Below are 17,385 nucleotides of genomic sequence, written 5' to 3' on the forward strand. Positions count from 1 at the left end.
GCCTAGCAGCCAGGGTGAGAAAGAGCACGCAAAACACCCAGACCTGAGATTACCTCCTGAAGGGTAAAGTCACCTTAAATGTATACAATCAGCGTGTTTAAGGAAATCTGACTACAAACCACAAAGCATGGATTAAAAAATTTTAAATTCAGTAGATAAAACAGGAAGTGCACTATTTAGACCTTCAATTAATTAAAGGTCAAGTTAGGAGGCCTATCTCAAAACAGTCAGCAGGCATGCAAAAGAATGTGACTTGAGAGAAAAGATGACAACTGACCTGGACAGATCCAAAGGCATCTCCCATAAAAAATCACGGGGGCTCCAGGAGAAGTTAATAAAACACAGATGTTGGAAAGGTAATAATGAAACAAATTAATGAAAGAAAATGTGCAAGTCTGCAGATTGAAGAGGTTAGGAGCCCAGCTGGGACTGTTTGGGAAAACAGACATACCTGATTAGCTTTATAAAACTCTCTATTTCAAAGATAAAATCATCCAGCCTTCTGGACTAAAAGAAAAAAACAGAACAAGAATCATTTCCTTTCTCCCTGCTCACTCCCCCTCCCAAAAAAGATCAGTACTGGACTTTTTATCTCTAACAGTACAAGGTAAAATCAGTCTAGCTTCTTTCTAAATCAAGTTTGAGTACTTTCTTGAGTATTTTGCTAAGATGGTGTAGGTGGCTGGTATAGTCTCTGAATATTTCCCTATCTGGGACTATTGTCTTCACTCAGCAAGGATATCATGGCTAGGTAACAGAAACTTATATAATCCGTAGTATGCCAGGCACTGTTCTAAGTACTTTAGAAATACTAACTCATTTAATCTTCATAACCCCATGAGTTAGATGCTGTTATAATCCCTGGTTTACAGATGAGGAATAGAAGTACAGAGAGATTGAAAAATTTGCCCAAAACCACAAGCTGGTAAGTGGCAAGACCTTTTCTTTCTGCTAATATCAGCCAGTGCTCAATATAATTTTAAAAGCCATAGCAAAATAAAGAGGCATTATATAGAAAGTAGCAATTCGTGCAGAATACAATGGTCATAAATCTATAGCACTAACAGCATATGTAAATAGGTCTGACTTCAAAAAAATTCAATTTGTGGATGAGAAAACATAACTCAGGTTATTAAATGATATACTTGCACAAGTATGTATAATGTGAAACAAATAACTCTTAGAAAACAACAGTAAAGAGCAACTTGACAGAAACATGGACTAAGGGTATAAATATGCAGAAGAGTAAAAAGTAAGAGGTAGGAGAGTAAATCCAAACACATATATGAAAATATTTTCAAAACACTACAGAGAAAAATGAAGTACCAATGACATTATCACTTTACATCCATCGGATTATCAAGAATTAAGAGTCTCAGCACTTTACCAAATTTCTTACCATGGCTGACAAGGTAATTGTAACCTAGCCCTAGACCACCCCTTCTGACATCATTTCTTTCTTTTCTTCCCCTATCATTCTGCCCCAGCTACACTGTCCAGCTAGTGATCTTCAAACAAAAACACTGTCCCATCTGCCTGAAATATTCCCTCCTTAGATATTACTATGGCTGGCTCCTGCACTTAAATCATGTGTTTGCCCAAAAACCAACTGTTCAGAAATTTTCCCTCATCTCCCTAAGAGATCATCTCCCACAATGCTCTGCCTGCTTATCCTACTTTATTTCCCTTTATAGCACTTAGCAGTTATCTAGTGTAATGACTGCCTTATTGTATGCGTACAATATTCATTTTATTAGATTGCATTCATTACGTGTTTATTGTCTGTCTTCCTCAATAGATTGTAAACTCCATGAGGGCAGAACTTTTTCGCCGTAGTGCCTGGAATAGTGCCAGAGACATGGCTGAAATAAGTATTTGCTGACTGAATGAACAAACGTACAATGAGCAAACACCTACCACTAGTAAAAGTACAAATAAATTGAAACTCTTCTACACTTGTGGAGGATATGTGAATTTATAATAGCATTTCTGAATTTCTGTATAACAACATTCCCTTCAACACAGCAATGGATTCACCATCCTCATAATCTAAATAAAGCTCCAAAATATAAGCACAGGAAAGATGTGTTTAATAGCAATACCTGCAGAGGAAAAACCTAGTAACATGCATGAACGTTCACCAATAAGGATATGGTTGAATAAAATGTGTTAGGGATACAGCACAGATTATCCAGGGTTTAAAATAACTGAAATTAGGGGCACCTGGGTGGCTCAGTCAATTAAGCATCCAACTTTTGATTTTGGCTCAGGTCATGATCTCAGGGTCGTGAGATCAAGCCCCACATGGGGCTCGACACTGGGTATGGAGCCTGTTTAGGATTCTCTCTCTCGCCCTCTGCCCCTCCCCCCACCAGCACACACACACACACACACACACACACACTCTCTCTCTCTCTCTCTCAAAAAAAATTAACTGAAATTAGACCTATGCCTATCGACTTAGGAGTATTTGTACTATACAGTAAGCAAGAAAAGGAAGATTCAGATAAATGTATATAACGTGAGCCCACTTTAGAAAACAATGACTAAACCTCCACTCTACACCTGGGTGCATTTATAAACATAGTGAAATATGAGCTAATAGATTTGTAGTAATAGGTATATGGGTTTGGATACGGTAAGAAAAAAAAGAATTCACTTTTAAAAATTGTCCACACCAAAATAAACACAATATACGTCACCACTGTGTACTATTGCACACGTGACAAACACTGTAGGTTGTCTAACAGTCATTCCCTACCATTCTTCTTTGCTATCAAAGTCTACCTGTTGATCTATAAACAGAACATGCCAGAAGCACTCTTCACCAGACTCACTTGCAGCTGAGGCATAACCATGTAACCTGACGAATGGAAAGTAAACACTTGCTAGGGTCTTCTAGGAAAGATTTCTTTTTTCCTTAAAAAAGAGACACAAGGAAAAGTAGCTTATTTCCTTGCTTCCTGCTTTTGAACACAATCATCTGCGGAAGCCATGCTGGAACTGTGAGAGCCATCTTGTGACTAAGAGAGGAAAGCCAAGAAAATCAAGAGAAGCCAATCCAAAGCCCTAACTTTGCTAAGCTGCTGTAAACCCTATAAACTGTCACCTGATAGCCTTATTATGTTAGGTATTTAATTAATAACCCTCTATTGTTGATATTGCTTTTCATCAAATATTTGGGTCAATTATAGCTCAGCATCTAAACTAGCCCGGGGTTTATGTGGATATTGTGAACGCATGAAAATGTGATGCCAAAATATTAACGGTAGTCCTCATACTTTTATAAATTGTTTGAATTTTTGATGAGCAAATATCAGACCAAAATAATGAAGCTGATTTCATTATTTCAAAAAATGATGACTTCAGGGTCAGATAGTAAATAAAAACTAGAGATAACTTTTAACACTGTAAATGTGTCCATAAAACAGTACAAAAAAACCCTGAGAATTTTAAGAATTGAAGTATTTTCTTAAACAAAAGGGCTAAAAATATTATGTCATGGAATGGTTAATACTAACAAAGAACACAAGCTAAAGAATGCTTTGAAAACTTAAAATATCCACTACAAGAACCAAAAATAAAATACACCTTTTAGGAAGACAAAAGCAAAGAAAATAGTTTAAACCAATACACTGAAAAAAGGAGCAATCAAGCATTTAAGAAAAACTAAAGAGGGGGGACCTGGGTAGCGCAGTCGTTAAAGCGTCTGCCTTCGGCTCAGGGCGTGATCCCGGCATACCGGGATCGAGTCCCATATCGGGCTGCTCCGCTATGAGCCTGCTTCTTCCTCTCCCTCTCCCCCTGCTGTGTTCCCTCTCTCGCTGGCTGTCTCTCTGTCACATAAATAAAAAAATCTTTAAAAAAAAAAAAAAAGAAAGAAAAACTAAAGAGATGACTGTCCTCAAACACATTAATTATACGAATAAGCTGATCTTCTGTATTGAAGACAGATGAGGCGCCTGGCTGGCTCAGTCAGTACAGCATGCTCCTCTTTACCTTGGGGTTGTGAGTTCAAGCCCCACGTTGGGTGTAGAGATTACTTAAAAAAAATAAAAATGAAAAAAGACAGATTATCTCAGAAAAGGTTAAAAATGACCAAAATCTGGTTTCCAATAGAAAATAATAGGCTGAGGATAAATTTACCTCCCTTCCTTCCCATAATCATAATGAAACAACAATGAAGAAGAATAAGGACTTCTTATGCAAAACAGCTAGAAACCAGCATCTTTCCCTTCTCTTCTTGGAAATTGTACAAAAATAAGAATATAGGGAGAAAGGAAACCTTGTGGCCTCTCCCAATGAAACATAGGAAAAGTATAACCCGCAGACACCAAAACATAGATAAGTACTGCCAAAAGTGCCTGAGACCGCACAGACGTGAACACAAACAGTCCAGCGGTGGCAGATCTCAAAGAGCACGAGAAAAAAGGCACTTGCACCCTAAAATGCATGGCGTTCTTTACAACAACCAGCACAAGAACTAAAATGAGGGTTGTCACAAAGGGGAGTGAAAAGCTTAGACAGTATCAAAAAGGCCCAGCAACAGAAAATATGAGAAATGTGAGAAATACCAGTAAAGTGCAGTTAAATTTTGTAATTTACTAAGTAACTTTTTTAAATGGACACATCAAAGATACTATCAGAAATAAAACAATGGCGCCTGGGGGGCTCAGTCCACTAAGTGTCTCCCTTTAGCTCAGGTCATGATCCCTGGGTCCTGGAATTGAACCCAGTTAAGCTCATCAAGCTCCCCACTCAGTGAGGAATCTGCTTTTCCCTCTCCCTCTGCGCCCCACCCCATGCTCTCTCAAATAAATAATAAATCTTTAAAGAAAGAAAAAGAAAAAGACAACAAAACTGACCAACAGATGAATATTCCTCCACAGAATATGAAAAATTATTGTAAAAAAAGAACAAAATGGTTTTCTAGGCTATTCTGGTAGCAACTGAAATCCAATGAACTTAAGTAAAAGGCAAGGGGATTAATTTGAACACTGATGCAGAAATTATTGGACAACAAATAGAAAGAGCAAGGAAATATATGGGCTTCAGGAACAACTGGAACCAGGAACCCCAACCACCAGTTCCCACACTATCCTTATTGATTCTAGGGTACCCATGCATGTGCGTGCGGGTCCGCACCGCGCACTCACGCGCGCGCGCACACACACACACACACACACACTCTCACATCTGGGGAAAGGAGTATAAATGTAGCAAAAGTGGAGAAGTTTTATAAGAACAGAGCAGGAATTTTCAGTCCTGGCTGCACAGTTGATTACCTGGTGACTACCTGAGGGGCTGTTAAAAATACCAGAAAAATTGTAAATAAAAGACAAGAACAATTTTCAAAAACACACAAACTCAGCCCTTGAAATATATCCAACATCGCTCAAAGTAAAACAACATTAAAACTATACCAAAACACCATTTCTCCACTTTCCACTGGCAAATATTCAAATATTAACAACATGCTCAGTTGGTGAAGTCATGGGAAAACAGGCACTCTCACATACCGCCGGCTGCAATGTACGTTGACGCAAACTTTAAGGAACCAACAAAAACCACATACTTATCTTTTAATCAAACAATCCTGTTTCTAGGAGTTTAACCTGAAGATCCGTAAAGATTGAACTGCAAAAGAACATTCACTGCAGCCTTGCTTGTAACCGCATGTATCGGAACACACACAGTCACATGTAGGACAGCGGCTGAATAGGCTACGGGACAGAGGAGAGTACTCTGTGGCCGTAAGAATAAGATCGCCATGAATTGATGTGAAACAATTTCCAGGATAAACTGTCAGGTGAAATAAGCAAAGTACAAAAGATATCTGTAGTATATCACCCTTTGTGTGAGAAATAAGAGGACGTAAAATATATAGGTACCTACTCCTTTGTGCAAAAATAAAGGAAACGTAACACAGAGAATCATGAATTTAGTTACCCACAGGAGGTGGGTTGAAATGGGGTAGAAAGGACAAAAGAATGAGGGGGAAGAGGAGGATGTCATTTTTCTGAGTACACCTTCATAAACCATTCTGCCTTTTGGAATCATGTTAATGTATTACACATTCAAGGAAGACAAAAGGAAAGAAGGGAAGGGGGAGAGGGGAGGAAGAAAAAAGGAGGGAAAGGAAAAAGCAAGGGAAGGGACAAGAGAGAAACAAGAAGTGATGGGGCAAGGGAGCCTAAAATGGAGCACAACCAGAAACCAACGAACAAAATGGCATTTCAAATGATAACATAGCCACGCTGAAGAAAGGGATGGGTAGGAGGGAGAACTGAAGTTTTGAACACAGTGTTTGAACTAAATGCCCTACATCAAAAGGTCAAATGAACTATCTTGAATTCTTAGATTTCTTTTTTCTTTTTTGTAAAGACAAAGGCTAGCAATTATGAAACTATTTTCTATTCCAGGATTGAACAAATAAGTAAATATATTGGGGATGATGTCTTGTTTTCTCACTGCACACAGAAAAGAATCACACATATGAAGAGAGACAATACAAAGACCCCATGTGGTGTTGGGCTGGAATTAGAAATATCAGTGTAAACTCATTGATTTAAGGTGTGTGTGTGTGTGTGTGATTATAGAAAGACACGACGTAAATACACACATACTTTTATTTCCTAGCTTTGTCTACTGTGAGAACTTTTAAGCAATGACACCTTGGTACCAATGAGTATATTAAATGTCCAGACCTCGGTTATAAATTCCATTCTCCACTGAAGGATCAGGGCTCCATGGAGAAATCACCAATTTCAGAGCTGAAGTAGAGAAAGTACATGAGTCAAGAAAAGTCTCGAACATTCTTTTGTACCCAAAAGTAAATTCCACTCAAAGAATGATAAGAACATGTCAAAAGGACAAGGAGCCAGGTTGAAGGAGCTCCCACTGGCCAAATCTGGGGCAATATGAACACCAAAATGATGATAAAGGATTATTATCAAACAGAAACCATGAGTCTGCACTTAAATAAGAGAAAGCTCTAACAACAGGAAACCAACTAATAAACATAGGAGGATGATGAAGTAGAAAAATTACCATTTGTCAATCATCATAACTGAAGACAAGACCATAGCTGGGTACTAAAACTTTGTGGGTAAAATTTGTGAAGAACCAGAAAGTTCCACAATGAGATACTTATTAACTACAAAGGGAAAATTAGTTAAGTTTACAATGGAGAAACTCACAGAAATTACCTTACTGAAGTGATCAAAATTAATATCACCAGTAATGGAACAAATTGGCATCCTGTGTTCCTGGTAGGACGCCCTGAGAAAAGCACATAACTTCTGTCGTATACTGGTCAAAAGTCATAATCTCATCCTAATCACGAGGCAACATTATTCAAACCCAAACTGAGAAATATACTACAAAAGAGCTGGCATCTTCTCTTCAAAGATGTTACTGTCATTAAGCCAAAGGAGGGCTGAGAACCTGTTCCAGATTAAAGGAGACTAAAGGGATATGACACCTGAATGCAACATAAACTGGTTTTCAGTTGCTATCATGGAAATTATTGGGACAGATAGTACCTGAATAATATCTATAGATTATACCATTGTATCAATGCTAATTTCCTGATTTTGATCATTGCATTATGCTTAGGTTAAGAAAATGTCCTGGTTTTAGGAAATACGCAGTAAATAGTTTAAGAAACACACTGAAGTATTTAGGGCAAAGGAGGATATCAGCTATTCTCAAGAGGTTCAGAAAAAAACTTTTAGAATAAAGTAAATGTGGTAAAATGCTAATATTGATGAATCTGGGTGAAGGTATATAGAAATTCTTTGTATTATTACAATTTTTCTGTAACTCTGACATTATGCCAAGATGAAAAATTTTAAAAATATTTTCTGGAGTTCACACATAGGTAACTAATTATTGCTCTGGAATAAACAACCTATTTAAGATTCTAACCTACACTAAAGCCGTAAGAACTTCAGGAAGTAGGGAGTAGAGGAGGGGGGTTCAGGGTAAGTAATATCAATGATTATCTACTGCAATGGAGAAACATTAGCCGTGTCTCTGTACCATAAAGCATACAATTAACAATGAAATTTCATCTGTTAGCATCACATAACTTTGCATTGAATTGATAAGGCAAAAACTTTCACAAAGGGAAAATGAACATGTCTACAAATTAGAAAAAGATTAAGTGAGAGATTTTTGTTCTGCTTTGTTGTTAGTATAAACTACCCTGGCATATAGTAACCATTTAATAAATGTATTTTCATTTACATTATGTAAATTTAAATTATAATCATCATGGTGGGGGGAACCATATCCTCTTTTGTTCATCATTGTCTATTCAAGACTTAGCAATGCCTGGCATATAATAGGCCCTCAATATTTGTTGAATGACTACATACTGAGCCTGCTCATTAATACTTGTGGGAGATTAAGTACTAAGAAACATCTTTAATAGATCAGAATTCCAGTGGGATAAAGTTAATGTGCATATTCCCTGCACCTTCTTTTTAATTTTTAACTTAGTAAGTTGATACCACACTTAGATGATAAATATAGGCTCTTTCGTTATACAAAGTATTCAGGTTACTGCAGATGATCCAGGTTTACTGTCATAACTGTGACCTTAAATAGGCCAGCTTGCAATACAATTATTGCTCCCCCCCCAAAAAAAACCATTCCGCAGACTACCTATATAAACCAGCATTACTGGGGCATCTGAGTGGCTCAGCTAGTTAAGCATCCAACTCTTTTTTTTAAAGATTTTATTTATTTATTTGACAGAGATAGAGACAGCCAGCGAGAGAGGGAACACAAGCAGGGGGAGTGGGAGAGGAAGAAGCAGGCTCATAGCAGAGGAGCCTGACGTGGGGCTCGATCCCATAACGCCGGGATCACGTCCTGAGCCGAAGGCAGACGCTTAACTGCTGTGCCACCCAGGCGCCCCAAGCATCCAACTCTTGATCAGCTCAGGTCATGATTTCAGGGTTGTGAGATCAAGCCCTGCTTTACATTCCTCACTGGGCGTGGAGCCTGCTTGAGATTCTCTCTCCCTCTGCCCTTGTCCCCTTCCCGCCAACCTACCTGCACTCTCTCCAAAAAAATAAATAAAATAAAAAAATTAACCCAGCATTATCAGTTCTTACAATGTTATAACTATTTCAACTGATTAAGACTTAACGGTGCCCACTCATTTACCTAGGAATATATTTTGTATTTATGTTAGAGTCTAATTAAAAGTTAAAAGAACTCAGAACTTAATAGCAAAAAAAAATCCTAAAACAATCCTACTAAAAAATGGGCAGAGTCCAAATACACATTTTTTCCAAAGAAGACATACAGATGGCCAACAGACACATCAAAGATGTTCAACATCATTATCGGGGAAATGAAAAACAAAATCACAATGAGACATCATTTCACATCAGTTAGAATGCCTTGTATCAAAAAGATAAGAAATAACAAGTGTTGGTGAGGATGTAGAGAAAAAGGGTCCCTTGTGCACTGCTGGTGGGAATATAAGTTGGTACAGCCACTATGGAAAACAGTATGGAGGTTCCTCAATAAATTAAAAATAGAACTACCACATGATCCACTTATCCCACTTCTGGGTATTTATCCAAAGAAAACAAAAACATTAATTCAAAAAGATATATGCACCCCATTATGTTCATTGCAGCATTATTTACAATAGCCAAGACACGAAAACAACCTAAGAGTCCATCAATGGATGCATGAATTAAAATGTGGTATACACATACAATGCAATACTACTGAGGCATTAAAAAAAAAAAAAAAAAAGACATCTCGCCATTTGAGACATGGATGGACCTTAAACATATTAGGCTAAGTGAAAGAAGCCGGAGAAAGACAACATATGATTTCACTTACATGTGGAATTTAAAAGACAAACTAACTCTGATACAGAGAACAGACTGATTGCTATCAGAGGAACAAAGATTGGGGGGTGAGCGAAATGAGTGAAGAAGCCAACTGTATGGTGACGATGGTAACTAGACTTACTGTGGTGGTCACCTTGTACTGTATACAAATACTGAATTATGTCAAACACTTCAAACTAATATTATATACTAATTTTACTTCAATTTTTAAAAAGTTAAACCAGGGGCACCTGGCTGGCTCACTCAGAAGTACATGCAACTCTTGATCTCAGGGTTCTAAATTCCAGCCCCACATTGGGTGTAGAGATTACGTAAATAAAACTAAAAAAAAAAAAAAAAAAAAAAAAAAAGTCGAGCTAACCAAGTATAAACAAACAATGAAGGCTTTATAAATAATATTCCATGGTCAATGTGGCCAAATGGTATAAACTGCTTTATAATTTTAGGGTCGTGCAGTCAGTTAAGCATTGGACACTTGAGTTCAGCTCAGATTGTGATTTCAGGGTCATGAGATTGAGCCCTGAGTAGGGCTCTGTGCTCAGCATGGAGTCAGCTTGGGACTCTCCCTCTCTCAGATAAATAAAGCTTAAAACAAAACAAACCTGCTTTATAATTTTAATATAACAGGGATATTTCCTATGGTATTTTTCAAACTGCAGATTGTGACTAGACAAAGATCAAGACCAACATAAAAAAAAAGAGAGACTAGCATAGAAAAATCTTAGAATGGGTCCCTTATGGTAAAGTTGAGTACAGCTTAGTGAAACTTTTGTTTTGGGATAAACTGAGTCACAATATAAAGTGTATTTCTTACTGTAGGTTGTAGTAAGAAAGATTTTGAAAAATGCTGTTTTATGCTTCAGAACTCCTTCAGTACAATCTAGATCCATCTCTGCAGATTTGGTGACATTCCATTCAGGTTCACGTCTTTACCAAGTTCAACGTTCACAAAAAGAATGGCAATCTTATTCCAAACACTGCTCCTAAAGCGTATGATCACAAACATACTAGTTCCTCAGATAAATGTCCAAAAGTAAAACTGTTATTCGAAACCTATCGAAAGATCACTTGAGAAACAGTATTTGCCACAGCTCCCTAAGAGAACTTTTTGCAATGAAAGAAAAACGTACCCTTTTGGACAGTGCAGATATACAGCTTTATGCCTTCAAGTATAGTCCATGGATCACAATAATCATCCGAATCACTTGGAAACTTCTTAGTAATGCACAATTATAGGTTTGATTCCAGGTATAATGAACAGAACGACCAGCTGATTCGTGTGCAGAATGAAAACACTCTAAAGGACTGGTTGTCAAGGGCCCAGTACCACTGAGCACTACCATACCAGTGGAAACTGATGGGATACTTTGGTTGTAGCAATTACAGGTGCAGTAATGCTGGCATTACAGATAAAACAATACATAAACAGATCTACACACCTAAGGACTAGTATCTTGAACAACATTCAAACATCCTACCAGACATTCACATAACCTTTTAAAAAATCTATTTGTAATAGATTTTGAATTGAAATTCTGAATTTAACTATATTATATAATGTCATCTAACCAATTTTTGCACAATCTTAACATAATCTGAATTTTCTAGAAATACCATATGTAAATTGAAAAAAGACAATTTTAGTCCAGAATTTACTGAATATTGTTCACCATTTCAGAGTAACTTAATAGCTTACATTCAGGACTGTCACATTCCTACTGATACTAGGTAGAAGTTCAATTATCAGACTTCGTTATGTAGTTATACTTGAGCTAAAATAATTTTACTAAAAACTACTTCCCTCTAATTTCCCTTCTCTTATTATTCTATTATTATCTCTATTATTCTCTAGTTAGGTTATTTGTTAATTTTTCTTTAAAATGTGGATAAGCAAGTTATATCACCCATGAATTTCACACTTCAGGGTAAGAATGTGCAATGATACATTTCCTTTTACATACGGAGTGCTATGTCTGACAGATTTAAGAACTACTGATTTGAAGATTTATGCACATTACCATCCCCCTAGATCAGAAGCCCTTAATTTGGTGATACAAGGACTTTCAGGCTAATTAATCCATGGAGTGGCTTTAGGAAGTCAACAGAACTCCCAAATACTACATACAATTTGATACATATGCATAGCCACCCTGGAGGGGATAACACACAACTCCGCTCCATCAAAAACTGTTAGATTAGGAACTATTACATCATACCCTGAGACTCTATGTACCGGACTGGATTATAAACTTGGATCTCAAAAGGTAGTTGAACTCCCTACCCAGTTAAATTTATGCATCACTTCATCAGCTTACACTGACATTTTCTAAAACCCCGTAAAAGAATTACTATAGAATGTCGGGCACTGCATTATGTACACATTAGTACAGGTGTTCTAGTACACTACAGTGTTTTACGAAGACCCATGAAGATGATTAATATTCATTACACATTCACAGCAGATCAGGCACTGCACTATACTCTGTACACACAACCTCAATTAAGTCTCACAACTGCCCTCTGATGTATCACTCGTTTCACAGATGAGAAAATTGACTTAGAGAGCTCAATGAATTTGACTAAGTTCGTATATCTAATAGATGGCAGAACTAGAATCTGAACTCAGGCTGTCAAGACTCCAAATCATGTGTGTGTGCTTTTCTGGAGCAGGTCGCTGTTTTTTCCTTTGATCTTTTTATGGAATATCGACTGGATCCTGTCTTCCTTTGACATAGCCTGTTAGACTACTTACAGCAAAAATTGTGGCCACAGATGGCAGTTGACTAAGCATTTCAGAATTGCCTAAGCATTCTCTGAATTACTTGCTTCTCCCTTTTATTTCGTTACTAGATCGACTTCATGGAATGAATGCATTTTTCATGCTAACATTACTTCTGGCTTAATCTTTTCTCACATTTCCCCTCTTTCTTCATTTTTCTACTCCCTATAACAAAACAAGGAACAAATAAACGCATACCACATGCTGCTTTACGTAATACAGTAAATATATTAGTAAGAGTCCTACAGAGTGAGTACAAGCTTTCCGGGATAATTCAAAAGCCATTTTGCAATCGTTTTTATAATTAAAAACACCAACTATCACTTTGGTTACAAGTACATAAGCTCCAGTATTTTCCAGTTTGTGAAAACGCTGGTTACTTTGCTTTCAAAAGAGCAGTAAAAGAAATCTTAACATGCAGATAAAACAATAAGCATTTGAGGACATGAGCAAAAAGGAAGGAATTCAGTTGGGGATGTCTTTTAGCATAAAAACCCAGACACTAAAAGGGACAATTAGGAGAAACTGTGGTGGACTCAAAGATACTGTGTCAGTGAAAGGTGAAAGGAAAAAATAACAATGCACATCATACTTAAATGACTGTATTGATAATAAAGCCATCATGTGGGAATGGGGTTAGGGGTATGCTAGAAGTGAAAAAAAAAATGGGAAGAGGGTAAGATATTTGGCTTTTGCCAGTAACACCATCGCTACAAAACATTTAGAGTAAGGATCATACTTAAAAAAAAAAAGGATCAGCCCTTTTTCTATTAAGGGTCAGATAGTTAAGTATCTTAGGCTTTGCAGGCCACAGTCTCTATCACAACTAGCCAACTCTGCCACTGTAGCACAAAACAGCCAAAGACATATGTAAATAAATGGATGAGGCTGTTTTAATAAAACTTTACACAACAGGGGCGCCTGGGTGGCGCAGCGGTTAAGCGTCTGCCTTCGGCTCAGGGCGTGATCCCGGCGTTATGGGATCGAGCCCCACATCAGGCTCCTCTGCTCTGAGCCTGCTTCTTCCTCTCCCACTCCCCCTGCTTGTGTTCCCTCTCTCGCTGGCTGTCTCTATCTCTGTCGAATAAATAAATAAAATCTTAAAAAAAAAAAAAAAACTTTACAGAACAGAATGCTGATCAAATGTAGCCTATGAGTTGGTAGTTTGCTAACCCCTGACGTAAGAGATACAACGGTCAGCGAGAAACAAATCTGAAGCACAAGAGGAAGGTCATAGATAAGGCCAAATATTTGGAAGTCACTGTCACAAATAAAGTGACAGAATGGATAACCTAAGAATAGCAGAAATGGAAAATATGAATATTTAAAGATAGAAACTTAATGAAGAACAGCGCTTTATAAAAAGCACGAGGAGGAGGTAATAATGGTTTCCTGAAAGTAGAAAAAGCATGTGAAATGAAAACTCGGATTCCCTTAAATGTCATTCTGGCTCAATTACAAATCCCTTACGCTTGAGGAAGTGCAGGATGCTGCAATATTTAACCATGGTCATTTATCTGGAAGGCAGAGGCAGAACACAGAAAAGCCCCCAATGTGTATGTAATACGCTTAAGGCCTTGACATGAGACAACGCAAAGCAGGGTCAAATTGGAACAAAATCCTACACCCCACATATTTTATAGAGTATCCTATACAAAAACAAAATCCACAGGCATTTTACAGAAACTATTTACACAAAATTGAGTCAAAGGTTGAAAACAAAAATAAAGCAAAAACAGAATACGCTTAAAAACAAAACCAAATGCCAAGGGAAATGGTTTTGACAATATATAGATGTGTCTGGGAAATGCTCTCTTTTTAAAAATTATGAAGTTAAATTCATTACACTGCTTAAAAATAAAACAGGGTCCAATATCAATGTATTTGATTCAAGCTTTTTCAATGTTTACAGGCCTAAAGTAACGACAGGTCTTACTGCTTATCTTAAATAGCAAAGAAACTATTTATGACTTGTATTTATAACAATGTTGGCTCATTAGAAGTAAAGCAATTAAAAACCAATCAAAAAATATCACAAGGCACAAAACTGCAAAACTTGCAAAGAAGCACTGTAGGAAACAGTTACAAAATTGAAGATGATTCATGTATGTGTCTTCGAACAGTCTGGATGGGGAAGGGGTAGAGAAAAAGTGTCACTGCTAAAGAATAGAAAACTATTTCCTTTACACATACCAAAAAACTCCAGTATACAAAGATAAGACTACAATTTACACTGGGGACTATAAAGGCAAAAATGACAAGGAAAGCAGGCAGGCAGTCCTCCAATAAGGCATACATTCATACACTGGATCACTACACAATGAACAAAAATAATGTCCTATGTGCACAATGACAGGTCAAAATGTCCAAAATTATTAAATGAGAAAACGCCAGCAAAATGATCTGTGTCCATAGAAAAGTTACCCACACATGCACACACATGTATCTGGCGTGTGCACAGAAAATTCAGACATTTATGATAGATGTGAGTGGTACCTTGAAAAACAGTGGGACTGAACGAATCAGGAAATTTTCACCTTCTACCTTTCTGTAGTGAAAATAAAATAAGCATGCATTATGTTTAGTCAAATATTAAAGGAAAAAACACTATCGGTATTTTGGGAAGGTAGCTAGAGGACTGCTGCCTATAAAACCACATCAATGTAGACACAATCACATTTAAAATGCTTCACCATACTCAGTATGTTAAATCAAAGCTGTAATTTTTAAAAAGTACAATCACAAAACCAAAAAAAACCAAAAAAGAACTACCAAATTTCTATTGACAATTTTACAGACTTCAGTAATATAAAGTAAAAATTACATCTTGCAAGTGTGAGGGTTTAGTCCAGTCTTCCTATATAGTGTGACCTGTTTACTCAGTGTTAAACAACCTCATTTTATATGTATCTCCAGACTACCAATTCCGTAATAGAGACACAAGGAGTTCTATCTCAATCACAAAAACTGTTGGTAGAACTTTATGGAGAGATTTATTTTTAAGACAGGTCTGCTTTTAAAAGTTTACAGCAGGGGGCCAGTTCACTCTGTTTTCTGCTGTATGCCCATTACCTAGAACATAATAAATAGAAGTACTGAATACATATTTTTTTTGGGGGGTAGGAAAGGTAGGAACAGAACCTCTGTGAAACTATGAGGCATACAAGTTCTGAATTAAAAGAAAACGGGACAACATCAAAACGTGAAAACTGGTTCCTCAATTAAAAAAAAAATTAAAACAACAACAACAACATAGTACCACATGTGACTGCATGCCTGCAATTTCATTTCTGGCTTCTAGCAATGGAATAGTGACAGCAACATTAAAGTCTAAACTACTTAAAGTACTAGGAAGGCTGCCTGATGTCTACTTTGGAATTCATAGTAAGCACTGTACCACCCAGTATTATTTAATGATGTTACAGATTAGGACTGAAATTCTGACACCAAGTCCAATAGCTGTGAGGAGATGAGGCACAGAGAAATAACAAACCTAGTTGTTTCAGGGAAGGATGGGCAAATGAGCTGGCCTTGACTCCTGAGGAAAACCACCTAAGAGCAGTGTTTCTCAAATTATATGTGAAGGACCAGTTTTAACGCCTAAATTGCACTGTCAAAAGCATACTTTTATAAAATATGTTTTCAAAAATTACTTACTAGAAAAATGATCATATACTTTAAAGTGACAGTAATATCAAACTGCTGTAGAATGAGACATTCTCAATTTCTACACTGGTCCACAGAGACACTGGATAACAATGACCTAGGATTTTGTTTCCTAATGTCAATCTCACCTAAAATCTCACATTTGTCTAGTCTGACTCTGAGAAAATTTAGTTGTTTTCCCCCGCAGTAAATAATAAAGACAATCCATAACAACTAGAGATAAAATGTGGCACAAAGACTTGCCACTAACTTGTTTTAATTTTAAAATGTAAAACACTCCATTATCATACTACCTTAGAAAATTAAAATTATCCTTTAAAATGCTACAGAACTTAAGAATGTTGACTCCTATCAACTTGAAAATTTTGCTTTATTTAGTTTAGAAGATAACAGGGTATAGACACTTAAAGTTGTATATGAAAATATTTGCTTAACTTATGTAACTATATAGCTCATGTATCTGTAAACTCCTGTTATCTTTGTCTCCGTGTTCTCAAACTCCCCCAAATGATTAGTTGACTAACAGGGTGAGCCTAGGGAGCCTATTTTAAATTCCATTACCAAAGGTAGGAAAATGAAAGTAAAATGCCTGGCCTATAAAATGACTACAATCTGATGTGATTTACTATAGCCTGTTAAGATAGGCTCTACACTATTGAGAATATAATGTGATTTATAGGGTCTCTGGAACCAAATTCATTTTGCAGCTTACAAGCTATAAAGTGACTTATATCCTCATTGCTTCTGTTTCATCTATAAAATGGGGATAACAGCACCTACATCAAAGGATAATTGTGCAGGTTAAAGTGCATGTAAAGTGCTGGGAACACTGCCTGGCACATAATAAGTACTATATAAGTATTGTAATTATTTAATTCTTACACAGTATGTCTCAAATCCTTCTCTAGAACTGGATTAACAATTAAATTGGTTAAATATGTCACATCCCTACAATTAATTACAATTCTTCTGTTAAAAGAGTTTAATTCTCTATTATGAAAATATATTTATTTATAATCTCCTATTGGACAGGGAGAAAAAAGATAGAAAATCATGTAC

This window comes from Ursus arctos, unplaced genomic scaffold, assembly GCF_023065955.2.
Source record: "Ursus arctos isolate Adak ecotype North America unplaced genomic scaffold, UrsArc2.0 scaffold_9, whole genome shotgun sequence".
NCBI lineage: Eukaryota > Metazoa > Chordata > Mammalia > Carnivora > Ursidae > Ursus > Ursus arctos.